Source organism: Camelus bactrianus, chromosome 30, assembly GCF_048773025.1.
Source record: "Camelus bactrianus isolate YW-2024 breed Bactrian camel chromosome 30, ASM4877302v1, whole genome shotgun sequence".
In the NCBI taxonomy this organism is placed as follows: domain Eukaryota; kingdom Metazoa; phylum Chordata; class Mammalia; order Artiodactyla; family Camelidae; genus Camelus; species Camelus bactrianus.
Genome location: NC_133568.1, coordinates 16,893,300 through 16,918,885, shown reverse-complemented (window position 1 = coordinate 16,918,885; position 25,586 = coordinate 16,893,300). Strand labels below are relative to the sequence as shown.

General features: G+C 46.3%; 1 protein-coding gene across 4 annotated transcripts in view; it reads left to right on the top strand.

Moving 5' to 3' along the window:
* Positions 1 to 358: 358 nt before the first annotated feature.
* The window catches only part of ATP8B1 (ATPase phospholipid transporting 8B1), a 102,444-nt gene continuing 77,216 nt past the window's right edge, over positions 359 to 25,586 (top strand). The window contains exon 1 of one of the 4 annotated variants that reach the window (XM_074355157.1): positions 359 to 717. The gene's annotated coding sequence lies outside the window, so the exon portion shown is untranslated. Of the gene's footprint in view, positions 718 to 912; positions 932 to 25,586 lie in introns of those variants that run through there. The other 3 variants (XM_074355156.1, XM_074355155.1, XM_045521489.2) reach the window with 3 other exon arrangements.

Below are 25,586 nucleotides of genomic sequence, written 5' to 3'. Positions count from 1 at the left end.
CTTGGCATTGAGGGTACAGCTCTCCTTACCGAGGGAGCTCAGGTCCCGGGCGAGCCGCGGCCTCGCCAGCTTTCCGGGCTGGCGCGGTCACCGACCCCAAGCGGCGGCCAGGCTGGCGGGAAAGTGACACGGGACTGGCCGGGCAGGGTGGCGAGCGCGGCTTCCAGGGACCGTCCGGGGAGCCGAGACCGGGCCAGGAGAGGCGGGGGCGAGCTCAGGGCACGGCTGGGGTGTCCGCCTGCCGCCGGGGCGCACCGAGGGCGCGGGGCTCGACGTGGGCCACGTCTGCGTGCCCCGGGACTCGCCGTCCAGCTCCTCTCCGCCCCCAGGAAAGGGAGGGCAGACGGCCGGGCCCGCCCCCAGCCCCGCCGCGCGAGGCGGCCGCAGCTGCCAGTGGGAGACTGGAGGCACCACCCGGGAGCGGAGAAACCAGTTTGGCCGGTCCCGCCGAGCGGAGGAAAAAGGGCGGCCGCAAAGGAAGGGGGCGCGGACGCGGGGCGGGGGAAGGCAGGGAGCCATTGGAGAGCTGCGAGAGCCGGAGGAGCCGCCGCCAACTGGACACGCTTCCCGGGGCCCCGGGCCAGCCCCGTGCGCCATGAAGCGCTAGCGCGGCGGCCAGCGCTGGGGCCGGGCGGGCGGCGGCGGGCAGGTGCGCAGCGAGCGCGCGGAGAGGCGCGCACCCGGTGGATGCCCCTGCCGGGGCCCAGCGAGCGCCAGGTAAGGAGGGACACGGCGCCGGGGCCCCTGGTCTGCCCCACCCCGCCGGCCCCGCAGGTTCCCTGGCCGCCCCGGGGCGGCGGACTCCAGGGATCCGAGATGCCGTGGCAGCAGCTGCCCGCGCCCTCGGGCTCCTGAGCTCACACGGGTGGAATTTGCGTGGCGGTGTCGCGAACCTTCGCGGCGTCGGGGATGGGGAGGCACAGCTGGTCGGGTAAGCAGCACTGAGGAAAAGGCCATGGGGTTTTCACCCGCGTGGAGTAGAGGGAAATCGCAGGAGGTGTTTGGGTTTTTCGCTCGTTTGCTACGCTCATGCCTGGGCTTAAACTCCGAGGATCCAGCTCGGCAAGGCTTGTGGGCACTTGAAAGCCGCAGGCTTCCCTGTAATACCTGTCGTCTCTCTGGAAGCCCCGCTTGACAGGGTTCTGCTGGGGCCGATGCGAACGCATCCGGAAAAACTTTGGGTCCGAATGTTCCTTCCCCTTTGGGAAAGGATGGATCCCTTCCACCGCGCCTGCTGCCGGACCTGGTACCCTCCAGACATCTTCTGTGGGCATGAATGCAAGTTGGGAGCTGATGGGGAAGAGGGACCCTTTTCCCCGGTGATTGTAGGGCCATATTCACCAGCTCCCATGGCACTGCCACTCCTTCCTCCCCCAGTTTGACGCCCGGTGCTGTCACCTCGTTGTGTGCCTGCGGAGAGGCAACTTGTTGGGGGAGGGGTGTTGCAGATAATGGCTGGTGTTTTAACCCCCCAACTTCCCCACTACTCCCTAAGAGCTTGTAATTGTCCGCGCAACTTCTCGTGGGGAGTGTGCGAGCCTGGTGCTCGCTGCGGGGAGGCTTGGATCGTCGACCTGTGACAGCTGTAGGGGAGGACGAGGGCGCAGAATCGGGGAGGGGGTTTGACACGCCCAAAGAAGGGCAACCGGGCTACATTTCCGCTGGGTGAGTCCCCCTCAACCGCGCAGCCCCTGGCGTGTTCCAAGTCCTTCTTGGGTAGCTCCGGACGCCTCCAGTTTCCCCTGCCGGAAACTGCCCGCCCTATTGGCTTAAGAAAAGATTCTCTCCCATCTTCCTGGTTACATTGCCTTCAGATTTCTGCCTCCACTCCTTGAGAATTAACTGAAACAACACAGGCCAGGTACTTGATGATCAGCAAGCGCGCAGTAGGTTACGGACGAAGGTTAACTACGTGCAGGAACAAACACTAAAAGTGATGTTTGATAAAGTCTCCAGTGATGGTCAGCACAAGCGTAGATAAAAAGAAAAAACTCAAACTGTGAAGTAGAAGTTCTAATTTTCATCGTCTGGGGAGCACTCTTGTGTGAGACCTAAAATGCCGTTCAGTAATTCTGAGCCTGTTGTTGAAAGGCCTTATTAAAACCTATTATAAATGCATATACTGCGCAAAAGATGATTAATGATTATTAGCTGATGCTGATTACTTTCTAGGGGAGAAGTCTGCCTGCCTGCAGTTACTCCTCTGAATCCTCTTAATGGTGTTCATTAAATAGTGGAGGCTTCCTTGTTCTGATTTGAGATTAGAAATCTTTACCTCTCTTCATTTGCCATTTTCTAATGACTGTGCTTTGGTAATTTCTAGGGATTCTTTGTAATTGAGGCTTTAAAAGTGTGAGTTGGTAAAAAGTCCACAGGTGTAAGGAATCTGCAGGTGAACAGCCAGTTCAGAACTGGTTCTGTTTCACCTGGATTTCTCTGGAATCTTGGCACTAGGAGTACTGACCAGATCTGGCTGTGGAATGTTTCCCTGTCTGCCTTTTCCTCCTTCCTTCCTTTTTTCCCTTCCCTTCTTTCCCTCTCTTCCCTCTAACACAAGGAGTAGTGGAAAACTTGTGGATTTCGAGTCCCACAGATTTCAGTTCTTTTACGTACTTTAAATTGTATTGTCACAATTCATTCTTATATTTCTTCACTTACTTTAAAAATTGTACAACCTTAGATGAATTTCTAAATTTTCTGAACCTCAGTTTACTCATTTGCTGGGAAAAACAAATTATCAACCTCCCTGGGTTGCTGAGAGCAATAAATAAGAGAACAGGTGAATTGTTCCTTAAATATAGTAGGTGTTTGGATGTTGTTTTCCTATTTTCTTTATTAAATGGATATATTTTTTTAAAAATTAGTATGATGCCCAGGTATTTGACATATTTTAAATATTTTCTTGCCTTCCTAAAGTTTGAGTTCAATTTTAGTATTTGGTAAACAGTCATGGAATCTAGGTGATCCTTATAACTCACTAGAGTGAGATTTTAATCTACTAGTTACCTTTGCTCTTTAGTTTCAGTCATTGTTAAAAGAAGCCTATGCACTTATGAATGCAGAGAAACTTGCTTTTTAGATAGTAGAACAAGTTTTATGGGGTCCATTCGTGTCCTCATGTCCCACGTCTCTAAAGAGAGGTGCCTTTGAAGTTTCTTAAGCACTTAAATTTAGAATTTGCTTCTGTTGCTGCTTCTCGATTAGTCCCCTGGGAAGTTTTTCTTTGAGGTGTCTTTGGGTGTCTTGTGAGTTTTCAAGTCTGTTTGTTAGTGTCGTTCAATTAGATGAATTGTATTCGTGCCTGTAGGTGCTTTGTTACTTATTAAGATAAGTAAAAATTAATTTGCCTCCAGCAGAGTTTTATTAACACAAAAAGAAGATAGCTTTATTTTGTTAACCAAGTTACTCCGAAATCCCCTTCCCTGTGCCCAGCTAAAAATAATACCCAGTCTGAGACCTTTTGAGGTCTGGTGTATCTGAAGAGCTGGCATTATGGAGGAAGCGTCTAGAAAGCATATATAAACCCACACAGACACATATACATAACAATCTTCTTTCTCATTTTTATTCTTAGCAAACAAAGGGATTTTTATCATCTGATCATTTAGGAATGCATTAATACTTTCCCTAATTCTTCTAAATGCATTGCACTTTTAAATAGACTGTTGTCAAAACCATGCACAATTGGAAAAATGTTTAATAACTGGTTCAATGGCAACTGAGTCCAGAGGCGCCAGTAAGGGGTTGGTAGCAGGTGCTTTGGCATCCTTTGACCTGGCTTGAAATATAACCCAGGGTAACTGACTTAATCTTTCCAGCCTCAGTTTCCTCAATCTTTTCAGCTTCAGTTTCCTCATCTGTGAAATGGAATCATAATAGTACTACATCACAGCGTTGTGTGAAAATTTCCAAATGAGAGAAGTTAGTTAAAGGGGCTTAGCGCAGAGCTCAATAAAAAGTGGTCGTTAATATGACTGTCGTGTTGTTGGTATCATTGGGTAAATATTTATGGCTCGTGCAGCTGTTGCCTTTCTCCTAGACTGTGCAGGAGACAGGCATCACTCTATTTGTTAGTATTTATTTTGCAAACAGGTGCTTCTTTGCACCGGGCATAGGCAAGAAAGAATGCCCCAGAGAAGGAGAGGGCTTCTGAACGCCCAAATCCAGGGCTTGGGTTCTGGAGCACAGGTATCGGGGTGGGGGGACAGTGGCATGAAGGACCGGCGTGCTCAGTGACCTGGGGATGTGCACACTCTGTCACAGCCAGGAGGGGCGGCTGCTCCCCCCTGGGCGTGCTCTCCTCCTCAGAGTGGAGGCCCCTGGGACATACTGAGTGCTGCTGGGTCGCCTTTACCCCCCATTTCCTGTCTGTGTTTCATCTCTTTCACGTCCGTACTCTTGTTTTTTGTTTTTTTGTTTTTTTAAATGACTCTTCCCTGTTCACAACTCAGGAGTTTCTGAATTTTGAATCCTTTTCAAAGGATTCATGCTCTCCGCATGGTATCTGAGTGGTGGCGCCTGGTAAGCGTTGCTAATGACAGAGACCCTTGGTACAATCCCATCCATCCATCCATTTGTTGATTTAAAAAATGGCTTGAGCATCTTCTTCAGGCACCAGACTGGCGATTGCCTCCCTGCTTCATGGAAGCCTGTGAGGTTCGCAGAGGGCCTGGGTTGTGTCTCTCGCTTTTCTTCTTTGGTGAGAAAGTAGATGAGGCAGTCTCTCTCTTCTTGCTCAGGGCCTTGTCCCTCTCTGCATGGAGAGATGGTTGCCTTAGACCCTGGAGGGTGGCCCCCACCACTTCTGTCTCTGAAGCTCTGTGTTCATTTTCAGTCTTCACGTCCACTGACTCCTGGGGGTCATCCTTCTGTGGTGATGACCACATCCCCCTAGCGTGACTGAGAAACCTGGCATTTCTGCAGTGAGTACATGTGTAGCCTGACCTTTGGCTAGCAACTTGGTCTTTATTTACAGGGCTGTCATTTATGGCTTTGTCTCTTTGCGGAATGGCTTTTGTTCACCAGAGTCAAGGTCTATTTGATTTAGAGCAAGGGAGTGTTGGTTGAAACCAGTTTTCTAACCTTTACTCAAATTGAGTTGAGCTGGAATATCCTCATGGGAAGTCCTCAGGCACCAAGCATCATCCTCTCACAGGCTCTGAGCTTGCTGCTGGGGGAGGCTCCCGTGGGTTGGATGCATTACTCATTATATAAAGTGTGAGGTGACTTGTGTACAAATCCTTCCTCGGTTTTCCTGGGACACAGACCGTTCTCTGAGATCAGTATCTGATCTATGGATCTGGAAGAAACATTTAACATTCTCTATAAGAAAGTGGATAAACATTTGACTTGGATGGTTGAAATATTCACTCATGTGGGGAGATGGGGGGGGTTGTATGTTTCACACTGGAAAGATTGGTCCGACTACCATGTTGGAAATAAGCGTGTGGGTCTCTAAGCCAGGCACTGGCAGATGCTATAGAAGCCTCCAGAATTTTTAGTAAAACAAGGAAACTGTGTGGGGTTTATCAACTGCTGAGATGGTGAGAATTAAGTGCAAATCTGTATGCTGTTTTTGGTTCTGGAGCAACTTTGGAAGGAGAGGATTTCCTTGTGATCTCAACCTACAGAAGTTTATTTCATGAGAGTTTTGCTTTAATTGTGGTAAAATATTTATAAAATTTGTCCTTTTAGTCGTATTTAAGTGTGAACTCAGTGGCATTAAGCATATTCACAGTATCGGGCAGCTGTCACCACAATCCATCACCAGAATTTTTTCATTATCTCATTTGGAAACTCTGTACCCATTAAACAGTAACTCCCCATTTCTCCCTCTCTGCAGCCCCTCATAACCTCTGTTCTACTTTGTCTCCATGAATTTGGTTGTTCTAAGGTACCCCATCTATGTGGAATCATACAATATGTATGACTCATTTATGATGCTTTTACTCAGCATGATGTCCTCAAGGTTCATCCATGTCATAGTATGAGTCAGAATTTTGTTCCACTTCCTTTTCAAGGCTGAATAATATTCCATCGTATACATAGACCACCGTATATTTTGTTTATCTATTCTTCCGTTGATGGGCTTTTGGGTTGTATCCACCTTTGGCTGCCGGGAATAATGCTGCTATGAACATGGGCATATGGAAAACTCCTGTTTCTTCATGGGCATTGTGAGATCTTACTCAGTTTTGTGAGTTTTATCTTTTGTAGAAAGTGGTTAAGATGGGCTGGGGACATGTGGTATTTGATATCACACTTTCCTCCAAAACACCTTGGAGAGAAGAACGTGGGGTGCTGTGGGGAGGCTGGTTGCCTTGAAGACATGTGGAGGGCAGCCACGTTTCTCCTTTTAACCACAGCTGCTTGGATGAAGCTGGTGGTCCTTTGGCATCTCCATCACCCCAGCACCTGTGGCGGCCCATGGTGTGGCTGATGCTGCTCTGTGTTGGCTGGGTGTAAAAGCTCAGAAGACCTGGCTTCACCATCTGGAGACTTCTGCAGCCCACAGCTGACTTCCAGGGAGGACTCTCTCTAGTGGAGGAAAAAAATCCTTATCTTTCCTCCAAAATTGACTCAGATTAAAGAAAAAGAACTTTTTTTTTTTTTTTTTTGGGAGGGAGGGTTAGAATGGAGAAAAAGTGACATTTAAATATTTGAAAAATGGAATACTTAAAAATCAGATTGTTTTCTACCTTAGGGTAGAAGCCATGGTTTTCAAAATAAGCTTCAAGGCAAGAGATGAGTTGTAGACTGTGGATTGGCAGAAACATCAAACAATGCACCTGTGTTCTAATGTGCTCATTTGTAGCACAGGATAAAAACCAGAAGCCTTTCTATCATGGTTAGATGTTAGTCTTTTAGATTAAAGACATCTTGATCTGTATTTTCTAGAGGAAAATAGACTAGGTGAGGTTTATGCTCACACGGTGCCCTGAAAATTAGCCAAGATAAGGATTTGCATATTTAAAAAGCAGGACGTTTGAAAGTTAAAAAACACATAAGGCAAAACCTTCAAACTAACTCCAAGTACCACCATCCTTTGGTGTCATTCCGCCTTCCTATCCTCTTCCCATCTCAACCACAGAAAAGGATACAGGGGCTAACAGTTTGGTTAACCTCTCAGAGGTCTGATACTTTGTCAACTTGATTGAGATGGTTTAAAAGGTTTTTTTTCAAGTCAGTCATAGCCTTGCCCCCTTACATAGAGAAACGTGAAAATTCTCCAAGGTCAATTTGAGAGCCTCGGACTGTGGGTGGTGAAATGAGTAGCATCCAGTGTGTCCTGAAGCCTTGAGGTCACTCAGACCAACACTTTTTTGCTTTCTAAAACTAAAGAAAGTTTGCTCAGGCCTGGTACTCTTAATCACTCCTGCTCTCATTTCCTGAGTTCTAGCCTCTTGAATGACCAGAGAACTAAACTCATAACTTCTAGAGAATTTCCTGTCTCCTCAGTCATTCTGCAGCGGGGACCCTCCTTCTTAGCTTTACAGCATCTAAACAAAGAGAGGCCTCATGATCTAGCCAGCCAGCTCGACAGAGCCTTGTGAAGCACATCCTGTGTGCCAGGCACTTGGCATCTGACAGCCAAACAAGGAGACAGAGGGCCTGCCCTCAAGGAGCTCACACGCTGAAGAGAGGAGGGAGACATGGGATGAGCAAGATAATACATGGGTAACTTACATGGAACGTCTGAAGATCAGCGCTACAGGGGATAAAAAGAGAAGGCTGGGCAGGGTGAAGAATTGGGCGGGTGGCAAAGGAGCCGGGTGCAGTTGGAGGGTGGAGAAGGTGGCATCTGAGCAGACCTACTGGGGAGAGGGTAAGTCACGGAGATCTGGGAGAAGAGGGTCCCAGGCAGAGGAGACAGATGACTGGGTGCCGAGACCCTGCGGCAGGAATACATGGCTGGGGTGATGAAGGCAGATGAACAGGTGGTGGGCTGTTCTTCAAACCTGGGAGTGGGGTGGGGCGGGGCAGGGGGAAGAGCGAAGAGGTGGGGGCCCCATCATGCGGGGCTTCCTAGGAGTGTAAGGATTTTGGCTCTGACTTTGTGCAAGATGGACGGGGGTGGCATCAGTGCAGGACGTTGCCCTTTGGAGGGTCGTAATTTGTGCTCTGACTTGGATTTTAAATGGTCCTTCTGGTTGGTGTGGAGAGCAGGCCAGGGGGAGGGCTCCTAGGTTGGGAGACCAGTTAGGTGTCTAAACCAGGTGGGGCACAATGAAACCTGGGACCAAAGTGAAATGTCTGAGAGCGAGAAGGTTAAGGATATTTTTAAAGGTAGAGCCAACAGGATTTCTGGCCCACTTAGATACAGGGTGTGAGAGAAACAGGAGCCAAAGGTAACTTTCTGGGCAGAGCCTGGGTCGCCACCAGGAATCTGAGTTATAAAATGCTGTAAATTCAATGGGCTGTGTTCAGATCACTCCGAATAGGTTATCAAGAGGCTTTTCAGAAATACTCATACTTAAAGTTTTGGTTCAGAGAACTTGAACTGTTTATCATCATAGCATGTCCTCCTACTTTGGTAGGGGGAGAGAGATGGTGTAAAAAAAGATGATTTCTGTGAAGCTGAAGCCTTTGCTTATATTGGAAGGAAGGTGGTCTGTAATGCACAGGGTGCACGGGGCCAGGAAGCCTCTGCTGCAGGAGAGAGCAGGCTGCCCCTGCAGGTCCGCGGCAGGCCAGAGTTGCTAGTGAGGCCCTGATCCCTTCCCCGACCCCTCCCAACCTTGCTGAGCGTCGTCTAATTTGGACGGAAAGCTCTTCCCAGCCCTCAAACACAGGCAGGTCTCAAACACCCCCAATTCCATACATGTAGGTTACCTTTTATCAAACAGTTGTATCGAGACCCTGGACCTGTCACCCTTTTACAGTGTATGATTCCCTGGTTTTTAGTATATTTACACAGTTGTACTGCCATCACCACAATCTATCCTAGAAGCTTTTCATCACCCCAAAAAGAAGTCCTGTACCCTTTAGCTGTCACTCGTATTCCCTCCCCTCTTAGCTCTTGGCAACCTCTCACCTGCTTTCTGACCCTGTATATTTGCCCGTCTGGACATTTTATGTAAATGGAACCATACGACATATGTTCTTTTGTGATTGACTTATTTTTCTTGGTATAATGTTTCCATGGTGTTTTACTGAGGGTAACCATCCATGCTGTAGCGTTTATCAGTACTTAATTTCTCCTTACTTAATTGCTGAATAGATAAGTTACTTCTGCACATGTTACCTTCTTGACAAGGACACAGGAAGTGGAAATGTGTATTAGTCACAAATAGAGACTAAATACTTAATAGTCACAAAAAATGACTTACGTGTTAGAAAGGAAGTTGTTGGTGCCCAGAGAGCTAAGTGTGTGTGTGTGCGTGCACATGCACGCACACACTAATTTGTTCTCTTTCATAGTTGAATATAAAGTACATGGAATTTGTGAGTGAATCCAGACTTGTGGCTTTCTGGTGGCCTAATGGGTTTCTTTCATTCAAAGAGTCAACATTTACTTATTAAATGCCCACTGCACTCCAGGCCCTGTGCCAGGTACTGGTGGTAAATACAAGAATGAACAAAACAGACAGGGTCCACCCCCACGTGGAGCTTATGGGGTTGTAGGGGGTGGAAGGCAAGAGTAAATATTAAACAAATAGTGAACCAAAGAGATACCAACTGGCATTAGAATTATGGTCTAGGATAAGCACTTAAAGGAAAACAGGGCGAGACTCAGAATAATGAGGGCTGACTTTAAAATGGCCCTAGAGGAGCCCAAATGGTTGTCGAAGGATGGATGGTTAAATACAAAGTGGTGCACCCAAACAGTGGAATACTGTTTGGTCCTAAAACGGAGGGACGTTCTGACACGTGCTGCAGCGTGAATGAACCTTGAAGACATTACGCTAAACGAAATAAGCCAGACACAAAAGGACAACCAGTGTATGATTCCACTCGTATGCGGTACAGAGAATAGTCCAATTCACAGAGACAGAAAGCAGAACAGTGTTTAGCAGGGGCTGAGAGGAGGAGGCAGGGATGGGAATTACTGTTTAATGAGTTTCAATTTGGGAGGATGAAAAAGTTCTGGAGGCAGATGGTGGTGATGGTTGCAAAGTAGTGCGAATATACTTAATATCACTGAATTGTACTCTTAAAAAATGGTTAAAATGGTTAATTTTGGTGTTAGGTATATTTTACCACAATAAAAAATTTAGCCCAGGAGTTCTTTTGGAGGAGATTATTCTTATATTGAGATCTGAGGGGTGAGAAGTTACCAGTTAAGGCTTTTCCTGGTCCAGCATGTGCAAAGGCCCTGTGGTAAGAGCTTCATGCTGTGTTCTAGGAACTGTGAGAGGGCCAGGATAGCTGGCGGGGAGTGATGTTGGGGCTTAGAAACAAGGGATGAGGTCGGCAGGGACCAAGCTGACAGAAAGGCATTAATGTATTTTAAAGCAGTGATGTGACATGATTTGATTTCTGACATCAGTTGAAAACTCAGGCTACAGTGTGGTTAATGGGCTTGGGGTAGGAAGCCAAGACCAGAGCGGGGAGGAGACCCATTAAGAGCCTTTTGCAGTGTCTGTGAAAGAGATGATGGGGGCTTGGGCCAGGATGCCGGAGTAGAGATGAGTGGCCAGCAGGAGCTGCTTTGTAGAAGTGGTGTCTTAGCCTTGGTGATGGATTGGATTCAAGGACCTGGTGGAAGGGGGATTCTCAGATTTCTAACATAAGGGACTGAAGGTAATGGTTTTGGAGACGGAGGAGCAGGCTGGAAGATTAAGGACTTAGCTTTGGTCATATTAACTTCCAGTTCCTGGGACACCCAGGAGTGGCCAGAGGTCAAGCTCTGAGAGACTCCGAAGTCTTAGGTGGAGACACATACGGAACCTTTAGGGCTGGCAGCATGGAGTTGGGTTTGATGAGTTACGCAGGGTCAGCCTTTAACCTTCACTGGTTTTTGTGGAGTCATACATTTAGGTATTTTTTTTAAACAATAAAGCATTTAAATTTGAGTGAAACACTTATGCCAACCCACTAGCCCTGCTTTATGGACAAGGATGACAGTGGAAAGCTGATACAGTATTGTCTAGTTGGCAGGACCACTGTGCACAGATCAAAATGTTTGCACAGATCAAAATGGTTCAGACACAGGAAAAGGCCAGTTTGTATATTTAACAGGAACTTGCTGAAGTCAGGGAATGTCTCCTGCACAGTAGGGTATTTAAATTGGCTCATGTGCCCTCGTCTAAAACCAAATCACTTTCTCTAATATGTAAATAGGGTGTACGACAAAACAGGGTTGCCTTTGTTGGCAAAGTCCTGTCCTTCTCACAAGTAGCATTTACCTACTCAGTCCTCTGCTGTATTTACTGGCCTCTTTTTGCAAGAGAAAGAACTCTAACTGTCCTGAAGTCTCAGAACCAGTCACTGACAAAAACCAGAATTTGAACTCAGGTTTCAAGACTCCCAAGGTGAGGGTTCCTTCCAGGACCTCATAGCTAATGGCTGGAAAAGCAGTACAAATGATTCAAAAATAAATAAGCAAATAAAAATATAGGGCGCACAGTTAAATCTGAATCTCAACTAAACCAAAAATACATTTTTAAACATAAGTGTGGCCCATGCAATGTTTGGGACATACTTAGATTAAAAATTATTTATTGCTTATCTAAAATTCAAATGTAACTGTTCGTCCTGTGTTTTATTTGGCAACAATACTACCTGGAACTGAATTTTTGGAATATGGAGATGTTTATCATTTGAAGACTACTTGTATGTTCAAGACAACTCCTGGATCTTCTGTGCATTTAAAATAAAAAATCTGGGGTTGAGCAGGAGAGGAGGATTGATTTTGTTTTTTACCCCTAGTCTCTCAAAATAGCTGCATGTGTTATTTTCCTAAACTTGAATAAATATTCATCATTTGTAATTAACAGCAGCCTGGTATTAGGTTGAGGAGATGGCAGATCTGGCCAAGTCCCCGACCCATTCTCTGACCTTGGCCATAGAAATAACAAGGCTTTGTGTGTTTCAGACCACTTCATGGTTCTAAAACCTTCTCATCAGGGAGTTGTAAGGACAGATATTATCGCCAGAGAACAGATGAGAAGCCGAGGGAAAGCAGGGTGTGGGTGGGTGGTCAGTGGCCAGACCTGGGCTAGGACACTCTTCTCCGCTTTCAGTTCAGTGATCATCAGTTAATTTTTTAAGGTCCCATTTCTTTGTGCTTCAAATCATGGTCCTGGTATTTATAGGATATCCTCTCAGTGTGGTCCCATGACTCTGTGTGGTCTCGTTTGTCATAAGATTCCAATTTTTAAAATTTACATGGTGGAAATTACTTCAAGCACTGTAGGTTTAAAGACAATGAAACACATGCTTCCTTGGCAGCCACAGGCAGAGTCCCGGGGCATTGTAGGACAATGTTGTAGGGAGTATTTGGGAAGAATTAGGGTCCAGCATTTTCAAAGAGGAAGAACAACATTTTGAGTGTTTCTTCTGAGATGAGGCATTGTCTTGCTCACAGTGGTTCTTATTGAGATTTTTGAAATCCTGATGCTTCAAGTGCAGCCACCCCGAAGGACACTGCCAACACCTGCAGACCCGGGTCTGGAGCGTGCATGTTCTGTATTTTGGGGAGTTCTTTCTGTGCTTCCCTTGGAATATACATTTGCTTGTGCAGTCAGTGCCTGGCATAAAGAAGGAGCTCAACAAATCTGTGTTGAATGAATGACTATAACACCCTATCCTTGATGACCAGCTTGGAAGGTCACTAATTTCTCTTTTCACACTGACTCTAGGCAACTCTAGCTGTGATAGAAATAGTCCTTGCCCTTCCGATATTTAATATTTAGTGGGGGAATCAGACAAACCCACATCTAACTGAAGTACAAGGCAGTTTGGTCCTCACACAAAGAAATGAAAGAAACATGCTTTTCTGATAACAGACACATATAGTCGGTTATGTTTTGTTCATTCCGTATTCACTTTTATAAAGTATTTTTTTTTTTGTCTACACAATGAATACTATATGTCTCTTTAGAAAGTTCATGAAATTTCAAATGAGGCATTTTTATTTTAAATGGTGTTTTCTTCTCTATTGAAACATTTTGAATCTTCAGAAAAATTCAGTAATACCAACAGTTGTAATAACCACTGAGGTTTAACAAAATTTAGAGCATTTTAAAGTGAAGAGACTCTTTTTTAAAAGTTAAAAATCACTGAAGTTGTGCAATCAGTAAGGCACTAAAAACCAGTTTGGGAGAAGTTCATGGCACGGACCAAGTCAGAGTAACACAAGGAAGTGCTCCCCCGCCTCGGTTCTAGACGAGACATTATGTCCACCTTTCATCGGATGAAGTTGTGCCTTCTAGTATATGGGGTCATTTGCATGCGTCATAAGAAAGTAAGTAAGCATAATATGGCTTTAATTGCTCTTGGCACAAGACTCACGGAACACAAAGGTTGGCGACTATTACAAGAACTACAGTACATTTTATTTGCTAGTAAAATTTTGTTTGCCATGTTGTCTCAGGAGCTGTGCAATAATTTCCAGTCCAGAGTAGTCCTAGAATTTGATGTTAATGTCTCAGTTTATTGTCTTCATACTTCAGATCTTTGAACTATTCTAACATCCTGTCGGGCAGCCCTCGTATACCCTAGAATTTGTCTGACAAGTTCAAGGTGGTCAGAGAACATTTTTCTGTCCCAGCATTTTCAAAGTCAGTGTTCCTTATCTGGCTGTTTTTTAATCCCTCTTACTAGACAAAGATGATAATCTCTCTCCTTGGCACTCAAGCAAGTCTTGATTTTTTAAAGAAAAACTTCCTTTAACATTTTTGGGGGTTCCTGGTTTTCATGAACTTTCAGATGACCATGCTTCATTTTTGAAATGAAGGGGCTTAGATTACAAAATATCCAGCAAAATTCCAACCTTTAATATCCCTGTTCATGTTAAATTCACTAGATCCTCCCACCCCCACCTCCCCAACTCTGCCCCAACTGGTCTGCACTTAACAGGTGACCCCGAGATTTTTACTGTTTCTTTGCTTGTTTCCTGGACTATGGCAGGCACCATCTTTAGACTAACTGAGCATGCTGTTTGCACATGTCCTTGGTAGTGACGATAAAACGTTAGGGTTATTAGTATTTAATAATCTTGGTATTGTGGTAGACTCAAAGTATGGGCTCTTGTTTGAGGAAGAGAGCATGGAGTGCAAAAGGAGAAAGGATGACAGTGCAATATTTGATCATTAAAATGCTTTCCATAGAAAAGGAATGTTTTCATTCCTGAGACTGAGTGCAGTTGCTGCTACGAACTTTACCTGATAGCAAACATCACTTCCCTTTCCACCTAGAATTCTGCTGGGACAGGGCACACTCCCCGTGTCTCAGGGTCCCTGCATTGCCTGTTCTTCATCCGGGGCTCCCCCGCCCCCAGCCACCTGCTGACAGGTGCTGCTTCCTCCCAGAGGACTTCCTGATTCTTCACCTTCCCAGGTCAAAGTGAGGGGCCCTTCCTTTGCTCCGGTCCCTTTCTGTGCGTTCCTGTCCCAGCTTGGGTCGCGCCGTCTCAGAGACGGTACCTAGCTTCTAGCTCACGTGCCAACTCGGCCTGATTCTGCTCGTTGCCTGGATACTGGTTCTCTAAGTGTGGTCCCAGAAACAGCAGCTCACCACAGCTGGGGGCCCCACCCAGACTTACTGAATCCGAAACTCGGGAAGTGGGACCCAGCATTCCGTGTCTGAACAGAACTTCCAGATAATGCTGATGCCCGCTCCAGGCTGAGAACCACTGGCCTGGAGGTTTTTGATGAGGAGGATTTCTCACGGCAGTGTTCAGCCCTGGCAGGGAAGCGTGTGTTAGGATTCCTTGGCGACATCACCTCAAGCAGGTGAGAAGCAGGAGGGAGCGGCCCCGAGGGGTGCCGTCCCTGAATGCTGTCACAATTGCGATCTGTTTGTCTCTCTGCACTAGGCTGTCGCCTTGGTGAGAAGAGCATCTTTTTAAAGTTCACTAATGTCGCAGCCTGGCCCTCAGCGAGCACTTGAACTTAAATAGGAGCTGTTTTACAATTATGTATTAAGTGTGTTAAGTTGGTGGTTCCTGCAGTGACCCTGAGATCAAAGTGCACACCGTAGCCTGATCGGATGAACTTTTTGGCTTCATTCTTTCAGTAAGATGCCAAGAACCAATTCCTTGGACCTTATGACTTAGTCAAATAGTCACAAACAAAAATAGATATTTTACAGAGTTTTGTGCCAGCTTTTGTTACCTATCGCCGTCCTTTGCCAATGCCACGAGACCCCAGGAATGATTTTTGGTTAGGTCCTGTTTGGGAAAAGTGGACTCTGGTGGCATCTTGGGTTAGAGATCTTTTTTTTTACTAATGACACTTGGAAACTTCTAGACCATCCTGTAACTCTGAGCTGGAAAATGTTTGCATCCAGGGGAACACAGGTAAGGCCTGTCTTCACTCACTGTTCTGGTCAGGGTTTATGTCATTGTCACGAGACAGGAATGAGTTTTTAAGGTCTTGACAGTGTTTTGGGGTTAGTATAACTGCAGTTGTTTCCTAATAGGTGGAGCAATGTCAAGCTTAATCCTAGATCTGGTTTTACTCAGTTTTATGCGCTTGTCCACAAAGGCAGAACATGAGGAAGTTGAAATGATTTGTGGAACTTTTACCCTGGATTGGCTGTGAACTCTTTGAGACAGAAACAGGCACCAGGTTTATTACAAACTTTATGAAAACATCCCTAACTGAATCGCCCAAAGGTGGCTTTGGCCCCTGGGAGACATTTTCGGTTGTCGCAGTTCAGGGGATGCGACCAGCGCTTAGTGGCTGAGGCCGAGAATGTCGTCAGGCACCTAGCAATTCCCAGGACAGCCCCCACTGCAAAGATGTCTCCCTCCCCGATGTCGCTAGTGCCGAGGTTGAGAGATCCTGCTCTAAACTGGACAGGGATCATCTTAAAATGCTGGGCTTCCTCAGGACTCAGTCCCAGGCATGCTTCTCCGTCTATGAGATAACTGTCTCTATTTCTCTGACTTTGAACGTGCCAGTTTCTGCTGAATTTCCATGACAGCCAGCTTTTTCTCCCTGCCAGCCTGTTCTCTCCACTTGAGTGTCTCTCGAGCACCCCAGACCCAGCACACCCGGCCCTGAACCCCAACCACGTTAGAGGACGACTCCTCTCCACCTGCCCTTGAACTCTGACCACTTTCTCTCGACACCACTGCCTTGACCTCCATTTCCAATCCACCTCTAAGACCTGTTGCTTCTACTTCCAGAAGATCTTGAAACCACTTGGTTATCAACACTGCTATCCCTTCAGTTCGGGCCCCCCCACCCCCCCACTGGACCATCCCAGGCGTCTCCTGGCTGATGTCTCCATTTCTACCTGCCCCTTCCAACCCAGAGCAGCCAGTCAGATCCTGGAGCACGTGCACACCCAGCTGCAGGACCTTTTTGTAGCTCCGCCATTGCAGTTACAACAACATTTACCTCCTTTCTCTGGATCTCCTGCTCCGACTCCTGCTTCTTCCCCACTGGGTCTGTCCTTGTCCTGCCTCAACTTCTGGAGCATGATGAGCCCTTTCCTGGCTCAGCACCTGCACATTTGTGCCTGAAAAGCTCTTCCCCTAAACTCCTATCTCTTGCTTTTTGGCTCGAATACCATTTCCTCAGAGCATCCTCTGACCACCCTAATCAAACAGGTCTCTCCCAAGGTAGGCCCTCTGCTCTTTTTTCTTGTACTCACAATAGTGTAACCCTTTACTGATTTGTGGCACGATTGGTGAGGGACGGGAGTGTGAAACACGAGGTTATGGGAGCACAGAGAAGGGAGTTACTAACTCAGCTTAGGGGTGTTCAGGAAGGTTCCCAAGAAGGGGTTACATTGCAGGGCCATCTTGAAGAATGATTTGGGTCCCTCAGAAGAATGACTTGGGAAATAATAAAAAGTTCTGATTGGGGTGGGGGTAATACTTGAAATTCAGTGGCCTCTCATCATGCCCACACACGGATGGGATGGACGTTCCAAAGTGGCTCCTTCCACAGTGTAGACCAATGGCTTCTCTAGCATGGATGCACATGAATCTCCTGGGGGCTCTTGTTTAAAAAGCGGGCTCTGGGTTGGGTTGGTGGTGAAATTCCATAATTGTCACAAGCTCTTGACAATGCAGGTGCTGCGGGTCTGCAGACCTCACGTTGTGTGAAGGACACGGAGGGTGGGGAAGACCAGATCAGTGGATGAAAGAACAACAGCTCTGTCATTGGTGCCCTTTCTTTTTTCTCTTGGGGGGCTTAGTTAGGTTTATTTATTTTTAATGGAGGTATGGGGGATTGACGCCAGGACCTCATGCATGTGATAAGCATGCACTCTACCCCGGAGCCAGACTCTCCCCACCAGTGCCCTTTGGTAAATGGTAGGAGAGATGACATCTGGGTTTTCTCTAATGCTTCATTTTCTTTTAGACTTTCTTGTGAATCACATCAAGTATTGGATGGCTTCATTTCTGGCAGTATCTACCAGGAGTATCTTTAAAGTTCTTATTTTACATGGGGCCGCTTATATTGTTAAAGGAAGTAGGAACATAAAAGAGTTGTTTTGAGCCACACGCATCCAGCCTATGTCATGACTCTCATCAGTTTCAAAGGACCACAGTAAGTACATTAGTACTTCCGTTAAACATGAATCCACTTAAATATTATTGTAGCCATGCCTTGTTCTTCCAGGTGCACTCTCTCCCCTGTAATCTGACCATTATCTATTTTATGACTTCTCTGCAGAGCATTTTTGGCCTGGACAGTCTGTTCTCTGCCACCTGTCATACTTCTGGGCACCCCCCCTCTCCCTTATCAGCCTTTGTATCTTCAGAAATGACTACTATTAATCCAGGCCAGTTATCATTTAGAGGGAAAGTCTGTTTTCCTTAAAGAACCGCATTACAGTCCAGACTCAAACAAATGGATTTCACATTATCTGGAGCTTTCCATGAGATGTATAAACCAGAGGTGACTGAGGAATTGTCTGTGGGTGGGAGAGTGCAGCCCATTCTTAGCTTTGCAATAAATGAGTTTCTCAAACTTGGCTGCAAATTAGAATCACTTGGGAGCATCAAATATACTGATGCCTGAGTCCCCTATCCTGAGATTCTGATCACCCAGCCGGGGTTACGCGTGGGTGTAGTCAAGGCCGAGAACTACTGCTTCGAAGGTAGATGCCAGAGGAGTCTTCCTTCCATGGGATGTCTTTTAGGGTATCAAAAATTCACTCAGGCTGATGGAAATGTCTAGATATAAACATATGGGAGAAGTGATTGAAATAAATGAGTGGAGTAACTCAAAGACATTGGACTGGATTCTGTAATGCACCAGCTGTCAGTGGCCCTGATTCAGTCACTCATAGCTTAGATCTATGTAGTGATTTGCTGATTACCAAGCACCTTCACATGCAGTAGATTAGTTTCACAAGAATTCTGAAGAGAGGGCAGGGCACCTTTGCCCCCTTTGCCCTTTCCCGAGGGAGCACAATTCTTTATTGTTTAAAGTTCAGCTTCAGTGTTCCTCTGGCCTGGTGCCCCTCCCAGGTACTTCCTAGTCTGGGTCAGGTACCAGGCTGGGTCAGGTGTGGCTTCCTTAAACTCCCTGCACATCCGGAGTGTGCTGTCCTCTCCTGCACTTCCCATGTTAAACTGTAATAATCCTTGTGATGGTTTCTCTCCCCTCAAGATGAAGCTCATCACATCTCATTCATCCAAGTGTCCATCACCTAGGAGGTATTCAGTAACTGATGATTTAATTAACCCACGAGCCACCACTTTACAGATGGAGACACCAGGATGGGGGGAGACTCAGTACAGATCCAGCACTGTCACTTCCCCTACACTTTCGGAGCTTCAGACGCCTCTTGTGAAAATGAGTTTGGAAGTTTTCTCTGATAACCCTTACAGCTCTAAAACAGGTGGTTCTGTTTTATGATCTTAACTACTCAATAGCGTTATAAAAACTCGACAAAGCTCTCCAGATGGGTGTGAAAGTCTGGAGAATAAAGAGTAAAGAATATGATTAAAGTAATTCACCTATTGGCAAGAAGGGAAATTCACACTTACGTTTCAGCCTAGACCAGGAACTCCGTCCTGCTGTTGTGCGTCAACGCAGTCGGCTTTCTCAGGAGCTTGAGAAAGTAGACACTCCTGGGTCCTCACCCTTTCCTTTTTCTGAAGTTCCCCAAGTGATTTTGAAGTGGACCAGCCTTCCCTGAAGGCCCGCCTTTTGCTGTTTGGGAGATTGCTCACATCTGACCGGCAGGGGTGAGGTGAATGATCTGTAAGTCTGATTTATGAATTTTAAACACCTGGCAGACCCAGACGCCACCTGTTTGCACAGCCAGCATTGGCCAGGCCACATAAATCATGCTGGCATCGCTGAGACCAGGAAGGTGTCTTCTGTCCAAATCGTGATGGAATCGGGGACGTGGCTGCTGAAACTGGACTCTTGACCACTTAGAAATCATCTCCTAATCAGGGTGAGGAGGAGGGGTGGGTGCGCTGGAAAAGGAAATGTGAAACCATATCTTAGGAGAAAACTGTTCACAGGAAAAAAAATTTTTCACATCTTGTTTTATGGTATTATTGCGTTCAGACAACAATCCCTTTGGCTAAAGCCAATTAACGGATTTGAAGTGTTACAAAATGTGAGGATTAGACAAGTTCCTCTGAGAGTTGAAATGAATAATTTCTCTGGTCTTGAGTAGGGCTGACAAACTATTGAAAATCCGTATTGTCAGGGTGTTGGTGACTCTTTCCACCCCCCCCAACATCTTCCGAGAAGTTTTCTTTTTCTTGGTCTCCCCCTAAACCCTGCCCTGAATTGGAAGCCAGCCTACCATGATTTAAGCATTATGATAAGATCTGACTCCTTTAATTGTTATATTCCCGAAGCTGTTAATATATGTAAACATGCAACAGGATGTTCCTTACAGCTGCACATAATGACTTGGGAGCCAGGCCAGACAGAGCCATTTACAGGGTGAATCCTGTACCACCTTCAGCTATGTTTAGAGCAATGGTGAACCTATGCGGTTTACTTTTAGGACTTTTTAAAGAAATTGATGAGTTGAATGTTTTTTAACCCTTTCAAGGATTTACTCAAGTGAGTAAAAGATAAAAAGTTTTATTTGCTCTTTTTGTTAAAAACATATTTTACACATACTGAGTAACGTGTGAATTTGAGGTTCGTTGGAATCAAATATGAGGATCAGAAATGTGGACTTCAAGGTCAAGGTCAGTTGATTCGTTTGGCTTTTGAACTCTGGCATTTAAATGCCACGGTGGGCTTCACAAAAAGATAATGTTTGACATTATACATGAGTATTTTATTTCTCTTTCATTGTACAAGTTAAGACTTGATAACTGATCATTCCAAAAATAAATGAATAAATAAGATGTAAACACCACATTCAGTGTTGCGAACATAAAAAAAAAAATGAACCTCAGACCACAGCTGATACCAACTTTGATGTTAGAGGTCAGTTGTGAATTTTACCTTTACGTCTTCTGGGAGCCCCTAGCTCTGTCCCCGAGAGTGCTTCTCATTTCCTGATGCTGGTTTGAGTGAAGCTGTGTCTCTCTGGTTTTATTTTACTGTAGACCTCTCACGCTTGTTCCGTACGAGCTGTCCCAAATGACTTTGGACCAAGTTTGGGACCCTGCTAAAATGTCTCAGGATTCTCATTAAGTGTAATTTATGGCTGCTTCTGTTGGTGGGTATCCTCTCTCCTCGAGTGTGGGTTGGACCTGGTGATGTGCTTGTAATGCAGAGACTGTGACAAAAGGGACGGGATGCCACGTCCAAGGCTAGGGTGCAAAAGGACCCTCCTTGGACTTGCTCTGAGAGAAGCCAGCTGCCATGTTGCGAGCTGGCCTATGGAGAGACGCATACAGCAAAGAGCTTAGTTAGCGTAGCCTCCAGTCCATGAGGAGCCACGTCCTGCCAACAGCCCTGGGAGTGGGCTTGGAGCCTTCCCAGGTGAACCTTCAGAGGGCTGCAGTCCTGGCTGACACCTTGACTGTAGCCTGTGGGAGACCCTGAACCATGTCCGACTTTCTGGGCCACCAAAACTGAGCTAATACTTGTGTTTTTAAACTGCTAAATTTGGGGGATTATTTGTTACGTAGCAACAGATAACTAATACCAGGACAAACATTTTAAAGTTTAATTAAAGTGTCCCCTGCCTTTGGGGAACTCACTGTCTCTCTAGTAAGCTCTTCAGTACCAAGCAACACAGGTAAGCCAACATGCCAGGGCTTCATCCTTGATCTTTTCTGTTGAAGGGCTCCAAGCAAAGTAGTATCCAAGCTTCAGTTTTTGTTTGCTTTTCGGTTTAATTAACCTTCAAGGGATATAAAGTGTAAAGTAAATCTCCCTGCCTTCTTTTACCCCAGGACCCAGTTCCCTGCCCTCAAGGGAATAGCCGTGACCCTTTATTAACCAGTTACTTGGTTAACCTTCTGGAGGCAGTCTTTGCATTTACAAATGTGAACATGCAAATTTCTTTTTTCCCCCAAAGCAAATGACATTGGGATTTGACTTTCAACTTCCGCCTGAAATCAGGAGCATGGTTGATACAGAACAGATTGAAAACGTATGTAAATTTCTGCCAATGGATTCTGCTCTTAATAGATAAGAAATTAACTCGAGGAGGCCGTTGATAAACCTTTGCAGGGAAAGGAAGATAACACATTGCGTAACAGTAGGACGTAATGATCGCAGGACCTGGAGAAGCCATTGGGTTCCTCCACCTGCCTTTATTCAGGATAGTATTTAACACATTCCGGTGAGCTGCTCTTGAAAGGCTTCCACAGTAAAGCATTTTGTTGATTTTTGGAGAAAGGGGGGATGAAGATAACTCTCCATATCAGAAAATAAAATTAAATAAATAAATATTAAAATCAATACATACGAAGAAAAAATCAGGGAAAAATATCAGTTGGTCCAGTCTTTTCTCCCCTAATCTTCCAGCCAACTTCTTCCTAAGAACCCTTTATATTGTGAAAAATTAGGTTGTGTCTGTGTGCGTGTGATTTGCTCCTGGTCGCCTTTGGCGAGCCAGGATGACCCTGGGTGAGAGTGGACTGAGTTGCTCCTGCTGTTTTATGCCTGCTTCTTCCTATCACCCCAGTGGTGGAGGCTCCGGTAACTGTTGTTAATGGGTAATTCTTGGTAATTGTTGTTACTCATTCTAGTGGGTGGTGTCCCAGGCTGTTAGAGCAAGAGTTAACTCCTTCCCAGCTGGCCCTGAGACCTTTGCCACACATCTTAACCCTTTCCTTTCTGCAAGGTGAAGGTGATTAAACCATAACGTTCAAGAACCTCGGGAGCCTAATTACCATGGTTTATGAAGACCGATAAATGCGTAAGAAGAAAGGCACCTTATGAATTGGAGGTGGGGCTATCATTACAGTCATTACCTTTAAAATTCTAGGCCGCCTGTCAGACAAGTGGCATAGGAGTTCAGCTGAACGCAGATGGTGCGTTTTGTTTCCTTCATGTGTAGGATCGGCCTTAAATGGAATGGAATCGTGAAGTACGCTCACCTGGTTTCTTATGCTTAGTCACAAGATTGGCCTATCCTTTGCATTAATTGTTCAGAGAACCATAGAAGAAAGCAGCCTACAAATGATGGTGATGGTTGTTGTCCGGTGACTCACAATTCCTTTGATTGGGAGCCAATGTGTTTTACATTTTTTGTCCTGGCATTATTACTAGATACTCATTTTAAATGAATGCTTAATTACGTCACTGCTCCCTGACAGCATCTCTTTCTATAGGTAGAAGAACCAATTAACGTTCGTTTTAGGTCCTTGAGCTGTGACCCTGATGATAAGGAATGAGAATTCCTCCCTCCCTCCCTCCATCTCCCCTTCCGCTCCCTCCCTCGACATTTGAGTATCTACTCCACACAGCAGGCAGGAAAAGAGACCCAGCCCCTGCCCTCATGGAGCTTACCTTCTCCTGCAGAGAATCAGAATAAGGACACTAGAAGTGGTATGTGGATTGGTGACAAATGCAAAGGAAAAAATAAATTGGGGTGAGGGAGTAAAGAGTAAGAGTGAAAGGGGCGAGGGCTTACTGTTTTATGTGGGTAACTAGCAAAGCTTCGTTAGTTAACTAGCTTGTTAGCTTAATTAACAAGATGACCTTTCTTCCTGTCAGCAGGACCGTGTGAGACACCTGCTGTATGCTGGGCTCTGCTCTGCATGCTCCGGCCATGTCTGAACCAAAGAAGCAAAACTCCCTTCCTGCAGGGAGTAGACGTTCTGGTGGGAAGTCAGATGGTCCAGAAGTACATTTTAGAGCCTGTTAGAAGGTGGGGAGTGGTTGATAAACAGTAAAGGAGAATGGGGCATCAGGAAGGGGGGCTGCATAGTTTAAATATGGAGGTAACTGGGCAGGTCCCCTGAAAAGGTGACGTTTGAGCTGAGACACCACCAGGGGCTGAGCCTTGAGGTTACTGTGGAAGTCAGATGCGGAACGCAGACACTGCATGGCCGGTCCCTAGAGGATGCCAGGATCAGGGAGGGGCTGGTGTGGCTGGAGCAGAGGAAGTGACTGTGGTGGATGTGTGGCCGAGAGGTAAAGATAAGAGATGTTGGGCTTTGCTCTGAGAGACAGAATTCACAGCAGAGTTTTGAGCAGGGAATTCACTTGATCTGAATTGATTCTTTTGAAAGAATTAATCTGCCTTCTGTGTTGAAATTAGGCTGGAGGGGAACAAAGACTGAAGCAGGAGAGCAGACTGGAGGCTCCCTGTAATCCAGGTGGGAGATGACCGTGGTGCACCCGGGCGGCTAGCGTGGAGGAGCGGGAGGGTTTAGATACTGGAAACACCTGGGAGGCAGAGCTGATGGGCTGGGTACCAGCTGTGGGGAAAGAGCAGCGTCAAGCATAAATGCAGGGGTTTGATCTGAGCACCCAGAAGGATGGAGCTGCTTTTTGACTGAAATGAGGTCGATGGGATTTAAGAGAGACCACCAGGGGTTAAGTTTGAGTAAAGACCTGCAGTTTTAAATTTAGCTTCCTTTGGTGATGGGAAGCATTCGGGGAGTCCCCATACAAATTGCGGTTGCTGGAGCATCTCTAAATGAGAACATAAAACTAAGAATAGCCCCGTGTTAAGCGGCATCAAGCAGAGTAGCAGGTACCCAAGCTAGCAGCCAGGTGTTTTCTCTGATGGTGTTCTTCCCAGACCCCTTGCCCCAACCCACTGAGCTGTGAAGCTGTTGCTTCTCCCTCTGAAGGGTCTTCCATGAGCCCCCTTCACCTTGCCAGCACTGCCTTTGCCTCTGTCTTTATTACCTACAAGCCACAGGACCGTAGGGATTTCCTACAATCTTGTCTTGGCCACAGATTGCCACTATCTCTGCCTCAAGTCCTCAGTTAACATTTCTAAAATGCAAATCCAATGAGGCAGTTCCTGTTGAAGAGGCCCCAGGCTCTTTGCACAGACGGTTCTTAGAATGGTGCTCCCCTGCCTTCCACACTGCTTACGCGTCGGAATTTAGGGCTGACCTCACTTGTTCTGGGACGTCTTCCTTGCCTCTTTCCGCATCTCCATGGCCTCCCCATCCCCGTTACTTCTCTGTCACAGTGGAGTACTTCTGTGGGTCACTTTCCTGTCCGTCTCCCCCTCGGCTTAAGCTTCACAAAGCCGAGAGCCGTGTCTTGCCCACCAGCAGCCTGGCGTACAGCCCAGAGACATTTGATCAAAGCCCAGGAAGCCCCTGATGGCTTCTGTTCGCTTAGCACCCAAATTCCAAATGCCTCTACCCTGCAAGGTTTTCACAGCCTTGTCCAGGTCCCCCTTTTCAGCCTCCTCTTCCAACCATGGTCTTCCTAAACCTACCTACACTTTAGGAACTCGACTCATCCTGTGTACTTCTGGGCTCCGGTACCTTCGACCCCACGATTGCCTCTCCTGAAATGTCTTGCTTTTCTCACTTCCCATCCCCCAACCTGATCATGACCCAACTTGACCTTCAAGGCCTGACCCCAAAATCATCCCTCCTATATCCTTCCCTGAAGTCCCTGCCCTTCAGGTGTAGAGGACTGCTCTCCCCTGGGCATGCCCCTTCGAGCACCTTCGCGGAATCACACGGTGGTGAGGTGTGTATTTGCCACTGTCGCTGCAGAGGCTGTCGGGGCTGGAGGACGAGGCCCATGTTTTCTCTCTGTATGTATTTTACATGCTTATATGTTTTATGTGCTATAGGTACGTTGCATCTTTGCATGCCTCTATCTTTATGTACTTTATATATAACTAATAATTTGGTTATTGCATTACTTTGGGGGTTAATAGAGGAAATCGTAAAATTTAACATTTTAGGAGGCCTGTTCCTTGTGATTAATCTTCTCTCTTTTGTAAAGCACTGACGTAAGTACCAAAGTCATATGTGTGACGTCAGAGAGCGCAGGAAGGTTTTTTGTGAACCTGGGGCTCTAGGTTCTGGCTTACGTCTTAAAAGCTAAAGGCCTCTTTCCATCCGTGTATTTTTGGGCCTCAGGCTGTGCTCCCTT